This window comes from Aptenodytes forsteri, unplaced genomic scaffold (genome assembly GCF_000699145.1).
Source record: "Aptenodytes forsteri isolate BGI_AS27 unplaced genomic scaffold, ASM69914v1 Scaffold94, whole genome shotgun sequence".
Lineage (NCBI taxonomy): Eukaryota > Metazoa > Chordata > Aves > Sphenisciformes > Spheniscidae > Aptenodytes > Aptenodytes forsteri.
In genome coordinates this window covers 1,073,519-1,089,556 of record NW_008795017.1, presented here as the reverse complement: position 1 = coordinate 1,089,556, position 16,038 = coordinate 1,073,519, and the positions used below count along the sequence as shown (strand labels likewise).

Genomic DNA, 16,038 nt, shown 5'->3' with positions numbered 1-16,038 from the left:
AGCTTGTCCAGGTCCCTCTGGATGGCATCCCGTCCCTCTGGCGTGTCGACCGCACCATTCAGTTTGGTGTCATCTGCAAACTTGCTGAGGGTGCCCTCAATCCCACTGTCTATGTCATTGATGAAGATATTAAACAGTACTGGTCCCAATAAGGACCCCTGCGGGACACCACTTGTCACCGATTAAAGGTATGCATACCTTTAAGAGTGCATGTGGTGATATAAAATGCAGCACTAAGGATAGAGGAAATGGAAGGTTAACGAAAGAGCAACAAATGGAAAACACCTAAGTACTGATGGGTAGATGACAAGTATGATTACTTTAGAAAAGAAAAAAAAAAGTGTTATCCTACCTTAAACTCCACACCCTTCCATCTTTTAAGTCCTAGCTATTTTCCCTTCTTCAATATATCTTATGCTTCTGTTGCATCTATCAGTTGTCCCTATACTCCACATATATATCTGCGTTTCAAGTATGTTTTAAGCATTATTTCACTCCTATGACAACATGGTTCTTAAAATAACTTTTTTTTGAAAAAGAAAAGCTGAGATTCAGATGTAAACCTATGCTTTAACACTGAGAGTGCTTGACTGTGTGTGACAGCAGTCACACAGTTGACTGTATCAGGAGTATTTTTCAAAAGTATTCCTGAGTTGAAGCATCATCAAATACACGCTGATTCTGCAAAGATTGTGTCCACACTTCACATTACACGTTGATAAGTAGTCTTACTAGTTTAAATAAGATTGCACAATGCCTAAAATTGTACTTTCTGAGAAGCAGCTGTATTTAACTTGTGTGTATATGCCTTTACACAATCAAGATCATAGAATCATAGAATCATTAAGGTTGGAAGAGACCTCTAAGATCATCGAGTCCAACCGTCAACCCAACACCACCATGCCCACTAAACCAGGTCCCTAAGCGCCTCATCTACACGTCTTTTAAATACGTCCAGGGATGGTGACTCAACCACTTCCCTGGGCAGCCTGTTCCAATGTTTAACCACTCAATGGATGATGGAAATCTATGCATGATTTGCCCACTAGCATCACTAGAAAAATCCTAACGAGCAGAAGATCAATACTATGTACCAGAAACACAGACAACAATAAAACATTTAAAACCTTCATTTCAAAGTATTGTTATTCCTAAAAAACAGAAGAGTCCATTTTAAGTTAAATATCAGTGCTATGAAGTAAATCAAGGCACTTGCTTTAAATGGTTTTCGCACTGTTTTGTAGTTTGAATGACAAGATACCTTGCCCTGTCTCTAATTCTTTCCTTGTAATTCTCCAGAAACAGAAGTTACAATCAAACCACGAAAAAAGTGATAATCCCTTGCTAAAAGAAAACAATAACTTGAAGCAGCACACTGGAATGAGTTTTTCCTATTTATATTTACTCCACATATATGTGTGTGTCTTTAAAACCTTCATTTCAAAGTATTGTTATTCCTAAAAAACAGAAGAGTCCATTTTAAGTTAAATATCAGTGCTATGTCAAGGCTCAAGGCACTTGCTTTAAATGGTTTTCGCACTGTTTTGTATGACAAGATACCTTGCCCTGTCTCTAATTCTTTCCTTGTAATTCTCCAGAAACAGAAGTTACAATCAAACCACGAAAAAAGTGATAATCCCTTGCTAAAAGAAAACAATAACTTGAAGCAGCACACTGGAATGAGTTTTTCCTATTTATATTTACTCCACATATATGTGTGTGTCTGTGTATGTATATGTGTGTGTGTGTATATACACACATATGTACACACACACACAGAGAACATAGGCTTTCCTCTGTATTGTGTGTGTGTATATATACACACATATGTACACACACACACAGAGAACATAGGCTTTCCTCTGTATTGTCTCCTCTTTCCAAGGCTGAGGGAGAGCATGGTGAGGAAGCAGCCGCCTCACACAGCAGAAACAGAGCATGCTCTGTGTTAAAAGGTAGACATTTCATCTTAACAGAGGGGAAAGCTAGCTGAGGTGAAGTTACCACGGTTAGTTAAGCCTGTTGTTTTGTTTTAATAACACAGCAAAAAGATTAAAATTTCGACTTTTAACTGAACACTATTTGTAGTGACTCTGAATGATCTATTCAGATGACTCTGAATGCTGTAACACACAAGGCACTGCATTTTTACCAGTATGATCATGGGATCCTATAACTCAGTTCCCCCTCCCCCTTTTTTTTTTAAACAAAAACCAGAAACATACTTCTAAAATACTCAAAGGCTATGCAAAGATAACCTGCCACGAACAGCTCAGAGCCCTGATAGCACAAGTGCCTGTAAAGAAGAATCTGTCGCTAAACAGAATAATGAGGCCTCTAGCAAGGCAGTAAGGAGTATGCTTGAACTTCAGATGATCCCAAGGAATATGAAAAAAGAAAAAAACAAAAGCAAGGAAAAGGAAAGCAAGGACTTTGAGTTTTAACAACAGATTTGCTCTATTCTGTCTTGATTTTCCCTAGTTTCATGCCTTCTCTTTGGCAGTAGAACACAGCTGGTTTCATGTTTTTCATTAAAATAAAAGGCTGCACAAATATTTACCACAATGGGAATGTCAATTAGGGGAATTAATTTTAGAAATGATACTCATGATAGATTATAAAATGAAATACAAATTAAGTAAAACCAAACCTTATGTTAAACTGTTAAAATACACAATTTCATTATCAATGAGGGACTACATATGTTTAAAATCAAGACTATGCAAACATCTGCATATGCTAATGTTCCTTAAAAAAAATATAGGAAATTAACGAAGCAAAATACAGGCTACACAAACAGCACTGAGCATTGCTTAAAACTGCATTAGATACTACCAGCTGTCTGAACCAGTGTAAACTCCTCTTAATCATATGTTCTCCCCCTGAGCACTTTGCTTTTACATCTTCTCCCAGTTTCTCATGTTATTAATTAGCAGTGGTTAGGATGGCCCATAAAGGAGTTCTGACTCATCCCGTATTATCGCTGCTTCATAAAGGTGAAAATCTGTCCACCTTTCTCAAACATTGACCAAGACAGAAAATTAACCACATTTCTGACCGGGAGTGCAAACTGCAGATACAGCATGTAGCAGCTATGGTATGCCAGAAGACAAAGGTCCGATTTTCTTTTTAGCTGAGATATATTATTTTGTGTGTCTTTGAGCATGGCCACACAGTATACTTCATTGAATTACATGATTTTAGCCATCAGAACAGCTATTTTTCCTCAAGTAGTTATGGGCTGCTTACCAGTAGCAGAGACTTGACATAGCATATGTTCAATCCCCCATCCTCTTACAGGGACATTTGTGAACTTGCTGTAACTTGTAAATCTTAATGAAACTAAAACACTGCTGAAAACTTTATTGCTGGAGTTCACTTATTTATCAAACAACTGGCCAAAATATCTCAGTTCTGGCATCATTTTGCTAGTAGGAAGTTACATCAGACAAGATTCCTACAAGCTTTTTAAATCATTTGGTTTTATATAAAAAACACGTTAACTATATGGGTATGGTTGCTTTTACTGCTAAAGTACAAATGATAAGAGGAATCTGGCAGTTGGTTGAGATACTTGCATCTCTTCAACAGTACATTATCTGAGCACAAACATACCCTTTATCTGACTTCAGCCATCCTAAGCAAACTTGGAAGGCATGTTCTTTATATCCAGTGCTGAAATAAAAACTTAATGCGCTTACAATCCCTCCTCAAATAAAACCCCAAACTGTTCTGCCTGATAAAATCTTTCAAAGATTATATAGTTCTCTTCCTGCACAGATTAGATCCTATCAGATGCCCAAAATGTTGAAACCGCTCAACATGCTTTATCTACTTTCAATGCACAAAGTTTTGACTCATCATCTTGTTCCATAGTTCTGTTATTGCTTTATAGTTACTCATCACGTGACACACATGAAGGAGTCCAAATATGAAAAGTTCCCTCAAAAGTTTGTTCTGTAGCTTTTAGAAACCTGGCATTTTATAAAAACTGTAAGATGTTACACTTGAAGAATGATAAGGTTAAATAAAGCTGTGGACATCATACATGACTGATAAAGAAAACCTTTGGCATGGCAGTCCGCAGGATCAGTTGTTTAGTTCAGTACATTATCTCACTCTCGAAAGTGAAGTTAGTTTAAAATCACTATTGACAGCAACAGTGGAATGTTGATGTATCTAAATTGTGTCCCTGAGGCATAGATATCCACTATATAATGTTCTCCTAATCCTAAAGGACAGAGACACCTGATAGAGTTGTAAATGCTTTATTGCTAAAGCTATATAATTTGAGAATCTGGCGCTGACCAACTTAGCTGATAACCTAGAGAGAGTTTTGTTTAATAAATGGAAATGCCAATAAAAAGATCCAGCCAATCCAACCCTCTCCTTCCCCCAAGAAAATACAAAACGCTGCCTATTTACATACAAGAATGGTGAGCAGGAAAAGTAATGCAGACAGACCTCTATCTCCCTCTGCCCAGTGAAATCTGTACTGTAAATTACGTTTTTACTCCCTGTGAGCATGGGAGAGCCATGGTTTTCATCAACAGATTTTGTTCACTACTAATGTTCTAAGGAAATAATTGATAAGGGTGTTTGTAGCCAAGGAATAGGGATGTAGAAATCAGAAAAATATTTTCCTTCATTATAAACGCTTGTTCATTGAGAGAAGCTACATCTGTGCTTAAAACCAACTCCCTTTAATAAAGGCAGAGACATTTGTGGTTTCCAAGAGCTGCAACCAAAAACCTAGTGATTTACGTGATTACAAAATTCATTTTATTACATCCACCAGACTGTAAATGTAAATATTTCAAAATACGTTCATGTTTCTCACTGCAGCATAAATTTGAATTAATATGGCATTGAAAATAGAAACACTAAGCAGGCATTTGAGTAGTCCCTTATTGCTATGATACATTCTCAGTTCGTCAAGACTCCCTTGTAAAATGCACTACGTTTTTACTTACCTTCCCCACCCCCCCCAAGCTCTAGTGGTAGAGAATTCATCTATGCTGCATTTCAAAATAATAGGCAGATCTGACATGAAAGATTTTATTCAGATTTGAGATAGGGAATGCTGATGCTAAAACTTGCTTCCACTCATTAGACAGGGCTTAACATGGTTTATAAGCAATGACTGAAAGGATTGATAACAATTTGATAGAATTTCTGTAAATGCCATCTTGGTGTGCTATTCATGGTACAAAACTACAACAGGAGCTTACAATCTAATCAGGTAAATCAGCAAAGAAAATACAGTCCTTCCTACACAAACAGGCCAGACAGGGTTGGTCACTGAAGAATTTAACTTTCCCATCTTGTGGGTCAACCTGCAGTCTGTCGTTCCGTATTCTGCTGGTATCTGTGCAGCTACTGAAAAGTCTGCACAAACGTAAGTTACTGAAACCTACTTCCAGTGCAAGGCTGCAAAGCTAAAAGCTTGTTACAAAGGACATATAAAATTACAAACTAAGCTAAATAGATATTTAAAAGTTAATTACAATATGAACATAAATGTGAAAAAATCACCAGTAAAAACAAACTGCAAAAGTGTACAACTGTTTCTGAAAATGTATAGCTACTGACCCTGCAAAGACAAGATTAGGAGCTTTTAAAGGCTATTATTTATTTCATTCTCTTCAAACTGTTTCAACACGCTAGACATCCCATCAACCTTGATGTTAGACACATTACATACTCATGAAACAAAGCAAAGCCACAAGCACATATTGAAACATCTTATGGAGGAGGCCATTATTGATAATCTACGTATCTCTATGTACAATTTTATGCAATAATTTTGCACTAAAATCATAACTTCTGTTTGAGCTAGAATGCTTCCCAATAGACTTAGTTTTTTGACTTAAGTAAATGAGTTTAAGGTGTAAACAAGTAAACAAGTTAAATATCTTTCTGGTAAATTAGTCCCACCTATCACTCAAAGGGTAACTCTTCCTAATTTGACTTCATCAAGACTCCACTTACTAGATCTTGCCATGCTAACACTTGAATTTACAGCTTGTCTACACAGAGTTGTTGCTCGTTCTTATTCCTAATTAAACTCCTCTGACTACTCAGAGATACAAGACGATACTGGAGTAAATTTCATATATACTTTTCCTATTCTTCCTTCCACATCTGTTTTTTGGCCACTGTTGGACACAGAATACTGGGCTGGACTGGACCTTGATCTGAACCAGCACTGACATTTTTATATGCCCACACACTAATTAAAATTTACATTACAGAAACACACTGGGCCCACAATATTTTGTTATATGCAGTTTCCAAGTGGAATTGTGGAAACACAGGGACTCAAGCAAGCTTACCATTTTCAATATGTGAAACTTGTACTCTCACAAGGTAGCTGAACAGGAGTCAATGGGGTCAAGTGAAAGTTGCTTCTCAAAGATCTATTTTACAGACTTCACTCAAACTTAGTATCTCCTTCAAGTTCTTTCCCCAGTATTTATCAAAATTTTGAAGTTTAAACAATAATGCGATATAGTACCTTTCACTCTCTGCCCTAGCACCATATTGCCATGTACAGAGTTAAAGGCAGTTAAGAAATATAATTAACAGAACACATTTATACAGCACTAGGTTTTATATACTTTAAATATTCACAGTGTTTTAGAATTAAATTCAAAAGATTTCCTAGAAAAAGGAATACTGCCAAATGACTGCTGTGGGGCACTGACATATACTGCCTCAGCTTCCTTACTCAGCATTCAGTCTTAGTACTGCACTTACTTTCTATTTTTTGGAAAGCCGATAACTTTTACTTTTGAGAAAACCCATGGAAAGCTGTGGTTTAGATTATAAAAGTATTAGTTTACTCACACCACTGTTGGATAAGAAAAGTGCAATTTGAAGAGCACATACATACAACTAAATAGTAAACTTGGCAAGTTCAAAGATTTCCTTTGAACTTATTTACATAAAAAAAATTTTGTATGCCAATGTGTGTCATTTGAGAAGTTCATCTTTTCTTTAGCACAGATGAGTTCTACCTTCTCAGAAATATATTCCAAATATATTCCCCTCATGGCAGAGGAACCTGTCAGTTTTAAATGAGACTTTTTCATCTTATTTCTTCCACCTGCCCAAGTTCACATGTGGATAATCCCACTTTCAATCCATTTTGGATCTTGGTAAATGGAAATATATTACATGTTAGTAAGTCAAAGCTGAGAGCTGGTAACTTTTTAAAAACTGTTCTACTGGGCTCACAAATGCCCCTGTACAATGATGGAATTTAGTTCTATTTTATGAAAAAATACTGTAGGAAAAACACAGTCTGGTTTGGAGCCTGGACCAATGTTGCAGATTAAATTCCCTTGCTTGAAAGAAGCATCTTTGAAGCTATGCCTATGGAGTTATCCCAAATAATAAAAAGCAACAACTTCATTAAGGAATATCAGTAAACCTGTATGTTATGATGCAGTTCAGCCCATGTTCTCCACTTATAGTAAACTTGGCAAGTTCAAAGATTTCCTTTGAACTAAGTTACATAAAAAAAATTTTGTATGCCAATGTGTGTCATTTGAGAAGTTCATCTTTTCTTTAGCACAGATGAGTTCTACCTTCTCAGAAATATATTCCAAATATATTCCCCTCATGGCAGAGGAACCTGTCAGTTTTAAATGAGACTTTTTCATCTTATTTCTTCCACCTGCCCAAGTTCACATGTGGATAATCCCACTTTCAATCCATTTTGGATCTTGGTAAATGGAAATATATTACATGTTAGTAAGTCAAAGCTGAGAGATGGTAACTTTTTAAAAACTGTTCTACTGGGCTCACAAATGCCCCTGTACAATGATGGAATTTAGTTCTATTTTATTACTGTATACTGTAGGAAAAACACAGTCTGGTTTGGAGCCTGGACCAAGATTAAATTCCCTTGCTTGAAAGAAGCATCTTTGAAGCTATGCCTATGGAGTTATCCCAAATAATAAAAAGCAACAACTTCATTAAGGAATATCAGTAAACCTGTATGTTATGATGCAGTTCAGCCCATGTTCTCCACTTAAAAAACCCAACAAACCAAAACCAACAAAAACAAACAAAAAAACACCACCACCACATTCAAAATACTGTTCATTTCCATTACTAGGGGGAATATAACCTGAGACAGCAATGCAAAGGCCTACCTCACATCTCCCCTCCACCTGAGTTTAAGACCAACAAGCAGGCAGGAGTTCTTGCTGGAGCATATTCCAAGTCCTGAACTCACAAGGAGAACGTGGGCTGCTATGACCTAGACTTTGGAAAAACAGCCACTGCCTGACAGACTAGAAAGAAGTGTCTGCTATCAAAACAACAGTCTTAGAGCAATCAATACAAAATTAAAACGGAAGTCAAGAGTTTTGCATGACAAACTATGTTCACAAACCCATACCTTCTACCCCAAAGTGGGGAGAACACTGAGGTCAGGCTTTCTTGCACTTTCCCCCAAAGCTGGGCTTCACATATTAAAAATTGTTACGAATATGAGTGCTGACCACAGAAGAAAGCCTGCTGCACACAGATACTAAAGGGATGTACATAATCTCCCAGGTCAAATCCTGCTCAAACTGAAGCCAGTGAACAGGATAAGCAAGTTATGGGATTCAAGTTTAAAAACAAATCAACCAGAAGCTTACTGGTGCTGAATTAAACAAAGGCTCAGCCACATGTTCAGTTGCCTGTCTTGTAGAAAAACCCAAGAACTTTTTTGTTCTGAACTGATTTATATATTGTTTAATTCCTTATCTGCTTGATATGCAGCTCACTAAGAAATGCATACAGATTTGGTAAACACAAGTGCGTTGCCTAATGCATAAAAATGCATAACTCGTGCAGAAAATAAAATCCATTCATTTGTATTCTGCAGGAGACTATGTCCTAATCTGCAAATACATTTCAGCACAGAGAAAACCTCTGAAGACTGTACATAGATATTGATAGAGATAAGGGCAAATAAAGACAAAATTATGCATTTGAAAGATTTATGTAACTAGCTAGCTAAAACTGGAAGAGGATTAACATACACATAATTTCAAATGTATATTGACCAGGTGTCAGTTAATAGGTAAAAATTTGGATCTATGTAAATCATGGCTACAACTAACATCTGTGCAACACAAGGGACTTAAAAACGTCAGCCATTTTACTTGTATGTGCCAGCTACTAAGCACTGTTTCATATTTCATAATCTATGTATAATACAGATACTCTACATTTAGAACAGAAAAGGGTGTTGGAAGACACAGCCTCGAAATGACAAGGTTTTAATCCTTAAATATTACTTTTAACTTTAAACTGTTAAATTAGCATCAGGCATTTCCCCCCATACCTCATACAAGTGGCTCTTCAATTTACCTTTTCTGATCACTACCATCAAGAAGCAGTACATGCACAAGCTCCCAGTATTCAACTGTATGTACAACTGGTGTCTTGATAATCAAAGTCTACAATTCTTGCTGATAGAGGAAAAATGATTTTAAAAGCTGTTTTCATGTAAATGAAAACTTGTCAAAATTAATCTTTCCAAAATGTCATCTTGCAGATAGGCTAAACTGACAAAGTAAAAGATGCATTTTTAAAAAGAACAACCCACAATAAACTAAGATACCCTCTTTTAGGAACAACAGGTTGTTGACGTTGACTCCGATTTTAATTAATATTTATTTCAGCTGTAAAAATTGAAATAAATTAGTAGCTCTGTTGCGGCCATAAATATAATCAGAAGAAGGTAGGCAGCATCATGCAACTGTCATACTAAATGCCGTTATGCAAGCACTGCAATCAGTGGTTTTCTTTTTGATTTGATGTTATTAAAGTCCTAGCAGTCACAGTCATTATAGCTGAGTCACTAAGTAATAACAGCAACAATGTGGAAAAAACCCTCACTCTCTCAATCAACATGAACTATCAGAAATTACTATGAAGTAAGAACTGATTCTGAGAGGGACTCCTCAGGTGATACAGAGCTTACAGACCTCTAAATAAAAAGTGTCAGCTAGCAAGTTGGTTGATGGAATAAAATAAGACTGAAAAAAAGCATGGCATCAACTGAATGTCACAGTTCTTAATACAAAAATACTCATTTAAGATATTAACAAAATGATGCCTGAAGAAAAACAGTTTTACAGTTTACTTATATTTTCAAAAGGCTTTTAACAACAGTCCTGACTAGAAATCACTGAAGAACTTGATCTGCTAAGAGGAACAAAACTGAAAAACACAAACAAAAAAAACAGTTTATGAGCAAATGGTAAAGGTAAAAAGTAGAATTTCTCATGATTTTATGACTGCTTCTTTTCTTATATAAAATAAATTATGTTTTTGGAAGACTGCAAGCATTGAATAGATAATACTGCACACAAATGAGCTAGCTTATGTTCGTCAAGGACACTGTAGAAAGAAACCTCCAATTGACTTAAAAAAAAAATCTAGGCTAAGTAAATGACCATATGATGACAAATAAAACGTAACAACGGTAAAGCCACCACATTTTCAAATATGTTAAACTAGCCTCATCAAGTCAAAACAGGAACCTGAGCCTCACTGAATGAAATTAAAAGACCTCTGGTTAATGTACAGCTAAAGTCAAGAGAGCAATCAAGGTGTTGGGATGCATAAGCATGGACTGTTAATTTCCACAAGGACATCACATTCACTTCTCCAATTATCTCCTTCTAGGAGGTATACTGCATATCACAGTGGGCTCTGAGATAGAGGGGAGAATAGTTACAGACATAGATAACACTGTGGATGAGGTAACACGACTGGAATTGTTTACTTAGATTAAGTAAACAACAGAATAAGGGAAAAAAAGTGATAAAACAGAGCAGGAACTTTGATTTTTCTGGATTTTGCTATCCTATAAAACACAGAACACCACCACATACCAAATCACATAAAGAAGTTAAAAAAAAAAAATCCTTCTACAAAGTTTCAACATGTTTTGCAGTTAATGCTGTATGGTGTACCAATGCCAAGCATTTAGCAAGAGACACCCAAGGCTGAATCACAGTTCATCAACCAATTTCTTTGCAACATAACAACAGAACTCTGAATACATCACTAATGAGCCCTTAATTTTTCTGAAACTGAGATAGAAGCAGAATATGTAAGGTCTAAACCATTCTCCACTTATACCTTCATTACAAAAGACCTATTACAGAAAGTGAATTATCCCCCATGAATCCACTCCAGAGCACTCTTATCTTCCTCTGAAGCAACTGCTGCTAGCCGCAGGATACCGTAGTACCCAGGGCTCGCATTCGAAACTGTCGTGCTCACTCAAGCTATACTGCTTTTCTCTCCACTTTGTCTTATCCATTCTACTTGTGTAGTTAATGCAAAAATATTTCATTTGCATCTTAAAGTATTTAATTAATCATACACGCTACAATTTATGTTCCCAGAAAAAATACATCTCACATGTTCTCCTATGGATAAATTGCATCTTCAAGGAATGGAAATTAGTGTTTCAAAATATTAATTAAAACTTAAATTAAATTTCTTAAACTTAATTTTTATGCATTACCAGTAGAGAAACAATGTCTCTAGAATTATAAACAACATTGTAACAAATTTACTCAAAGTTGATAGGACCACATATCTTTCTTCTAATTAAGCATATTTCACAAATAAAGATGGCTGACTATTAAACAGATACAGCTCCTTCACCTATATTTTACCAGATCAAGCTAAATACAGGTCATTGTTACCTGATAAATTACTTCAGCAAAATGACTTGGGAATTCTTAAATCTCACTCTGCCTTCCAAGTACTTAGGTTTAAATGTAGCTGACACAAGTACAGGCAATGGGAAAAAGTTGAAAATCACAGGACACTGAATTATTCCCATTGAGACCTTTCTTTATGAAGTCATATGAAGAAACACCATGTAAACAGATATACATTTTTCATATACTGGGGGAAGAGGGATAAAAGAGCAATGGAGGCTTGACAGCCATACCCAAGTCCTCCTAAAGTCATTATGTTAATGTAGACATTACTAAGGTTGCTGAGACACATAAAACTTGCATATGGCATACACAAATTGCCTCTATAAGGAAGGGCAAATGTGTGGGCGATGTACACAACACAAATACAAATTAATCTGGCAATTTTTCAAAGCTAAACTTTAGGGGGAAAAACCTCAGACAAAATAAGAAAGGTGCCTAAAGTTACATTCTTAAATTCATATTAGATATCCCCATCCAATTTTCAAAAATGCTTAGCCCTCAGCAGCTCTGTATACCCAAGATCATGAAAAACCATAATACAACAATATGAGGGGAAAGGCTAAATGAGATTACCTTCTCTAAATAACAAAGCTATTTGCATTTAAGTGGCATGCAAATAGTAATTACGTTTTGCATTTGCATAATAATTAAACAATCCTTTTAAGACAAGGTGTGTCTTACAGAAGCTTCACAATTATTAACTTCTTATCTTAAGCTAACCCTTGGTTTACCTACAGAAGCTTTGTCAGTGCCGCTGTCAACTTCCTGGGGCAAAACCCTAACTTGTATTACTGTAACTTACACCTTGTAACGAGTCAGTGAACTGAACGACTATGTACACACACATAACCTGTCAGTTGATACCTTACATATGTTAGTGCTGTGAGTCATTACAGACTACATTTTTATATATTATATGAAAACAAATGGATTTCCCATCTTAGATGGATAAAGCTAACATTTTATATGAACATTCTAAACCATGTTTTTCTCACCCCTCCAACATTTTTTTATATATAAAAAAGTCAGTATTTTGACCCATATTTTTCATGCACCAGTTAACTAGAAAATTACAAAACCTGAAGAGCTCAGATAAAATTCATCAAGGGGATTAAAAAAACGCATGCCTCCTCCCTCCAGTAGCGTGGGATGCTACTGGAATGTGAATTAAAGACTCTCAAGCCTTTGAAAAATGAGGACCCCTGAATTTTTAATTGTGTTAACTAATCATTAGAGAACTGGAAATTGCTGTGTTTCTGACTGTTTGATAGGTAGCTGCTTCCATAAAGTACACTTTTAATTTTGTAAGAGCTGGCCTGTTTCCCAGCAGCACATTGATTTGTGGGACCACTACTTACAGCACCTAGAGCATAATTAAATATTAAGTCCCTCCTTGATGTATGCAAAGTCTGACTAAGAGGATTAGCAGACACACTGAGGGTGGCTTTCACGCATTTTCTGGTAATTGAACACTGCAATATCATTAAACTTATTTTTACTCAATAGAAATCCACATTCACCCTTTACAATATCTGCTGTCCCTTTTTGTACCAATGAATGGTAAAGGAAAAGAGGGATCCCCTAAAAGCATGTAAGAAATGTCAGGCAAGAAAGGATAAAACAATCTGGAAGTAAGATAATGAATACATTTTTGAAATATTTACAATTTAAAGTTCATTTAAGAAAAAAACAAACAAACAAACCCACAAACCCAAAAGAAACCTTTAAATGCATTCCTCTGCAAGCTAAAAATAGTATTTGATCCAAACACACCCCTCTTTTTTTTTTTTTTCTTTTAAACACGATCAAGGGTTTTACTACTTCACTGGATAAGAAAGGATGACGAAATTAATAAAGGTGTACTGATGTTAGAGAAATTGATGCCTATGGACAAGGCAGACAGACTAACATAGCAGTTTGAGCACGTCTGAAAGATGTAACTCCTCATATCTACTTTTTGACCCTGCTTCACCCATGATTACCCAGCAACCTGATAAAACTTTTAAATTGCGCTTCAACATCCCCTTCTGTAGAACGGGGTTGCTTTTGAAGGTCTTTGCACCTGAAGCATTAACTTGCACGAGAAACTTGCTTAATTAATGCTTTGCCAAAAGCTCATATACAAATCTCTCTTCGCTTTTCAGCAGTCACGTAGCTACTGAATTCTGCAGTGTTCTTGTTTCACTAACATAACATGAAGGATTGTGAAATGTACACAGTTTTCAATATACTATTTTATTATGCTATTTTCCCTGATTGTTAGCACACAAAATAAGCAAACAATCCTCAAATAAGGTCACCACTTGCTTTTTCTAATATCAACTTGTAGACTAGCATTTGACATCAGCTGACTAGAAGAGAAAAAAAAAGAAAAAAGAAAATACTCTAAGTAATGGATCACTCATTTGTTTTCTTGGACATTTGTGAAGAACTCTGAATTTCAATGACTGCTACCTAACAGACAAACCAATGTGATTCTTCTATCTAAATCACACATTAGTTACATAGCACAAAATATGGAAAACAAACAAACAAAAAAAGAATATAAAGGGTTCTCATCTACCCCATTTAGCTTGAACTGACATGAAAATTAGAATAATTTTAAAATATGTTCCAACAGGACTCTTGTAACTGGTATGTTTTCCTGCTCGAAACTACGAGTATTCTAAAAATCCATCACTTCAGGAAACAGGAATTATTAATGGATTATGTGGAGAGACCTAAACAGGATGGAAGATGGGACCAACAAGAATCGCACAAGGTTTAACAGCCATGCTGCACCCAGGACAGCACAGGTGGGGACAGCCTCACCCTCTGCTGAGAAGGCCTTGGGGGTCCTGGTGAGCAGTGAGCTACAAGTGAGCTAGCAGCATATGCAATGCATTCAGTTAATTCCTAAAACATCACCAGACATAAGCAAATGGATGTGAGTTTCATGTCGTAGAATTACGTACATTTTGACTCACCAGATTATGGAAGAAAATAAAAGTGATCTGATCTTATATATTTCTCAAGTAAGTGTAATGAGTCTCACAAGGTTTCTGTCAAATACAGGCTCTTTTTCTGTCTTATACAGACATGGCTGAAAGCTATTATCTATCCATAGCTTTATTCTTAAAACATACTCTGGTTGACTCTTTTAGACTTGAAATGCTTTTGGATTGGTAAGCAGGTCACAGGCTGCTTCAACACAAATATTGACAAAGGACTGAACAGAAGATGAAGAATCCAATCATAGACAGACACCTGAAGAGCAGTTGAGGAGTTAATCGCTGGTATTATTGTGAATGCAAGAGAAAAAGTAATTTCTAAAGACAGCAAGAGATAAGCATTTTCTTTTTCTTTCAAGATTTTTATTATGATTATTCCCTTGGATGATCTTAGCACAGTGAGTCAAAACTGAGATATTGCTTTTGTTTTATATGAATATAAAATGGTTTTGTGCACAGATTTTTTTGAGGAACTATTAGAAATATTCTATTTTAGTTCCATAAGGTCTTGGCACGGGGGAAGGCATTTAGAAAATGGATGAAAAGTAACTCTGCTTTTCAACAATTCTACATGCAGCAAGTGATACTCATCTGATTTCAAAACGACACAAGCTTCAAAGACAAGACTACTTCCTCCTGTTAAGCCTTCCGTATATTTTCATTGTACTTAGAAATGTAGAACCCCTAAAAATACGTACGTTGATATTAAGCACTTCACCAAAATGAGTCATGAAATAAAGCAGTTAAAATATTAATGAATAACCAACAAGAGCCTTTTAGTATATATGGAATTTTTAATATTCTACTTGACAAACTCAAGCATCTTCACTCCTGAGAACATTTACTAGATGATCCTTATTAGTCTTAGATCAACTTTTACATATACTTAACAAAATGGAAGTTAGGCATTTTGTCATCCTTTAATTCAGAAGGAAAGTTAATCTGGTTTAGACTTGAAAGTTTGAACTAGAAGCACTCTCTCTTAGTTGGAAACAAATAAATATAGCTAAGAGTAACTTCTTTCAGCAGTGATTTTACCTTATTTTTTTCCTGACTTTACACTGAAAAAGACTTAAAATTATCACTTGGGCAGTTAAAGGTATGAACTGTTTTTAAGCAACTACTGTATTTCAGTAGTTAGGTGCTGCCTCTTAAAAGACAACAGCACACTAACCATGACCGAATGCATTACCTATCAATTAAGTCTTCCCATTTGAAAAGAAAGAATATACAAAAACTTCAAAGTCAATGCTTGACATGGAGGAAAATCATTAGTGTGTAATCAAGTTCGGTATTAT

At 35.8% G+C, this 16,038-nt stretch overlaps 1 protein-coding gene across 1 annotated transcript in view; it reads right to left on the bottom strand.

The window, feature by feature from the left end:
- Nucleotides 1-16,038, bottom strand: part of NBAS (neuroblastoma amplified sequence) — a 219,080-nt gene that overhangs the window by 31,702 nt on the left and 171,340 nt on the right. The window lies entirely within an intron of this gene.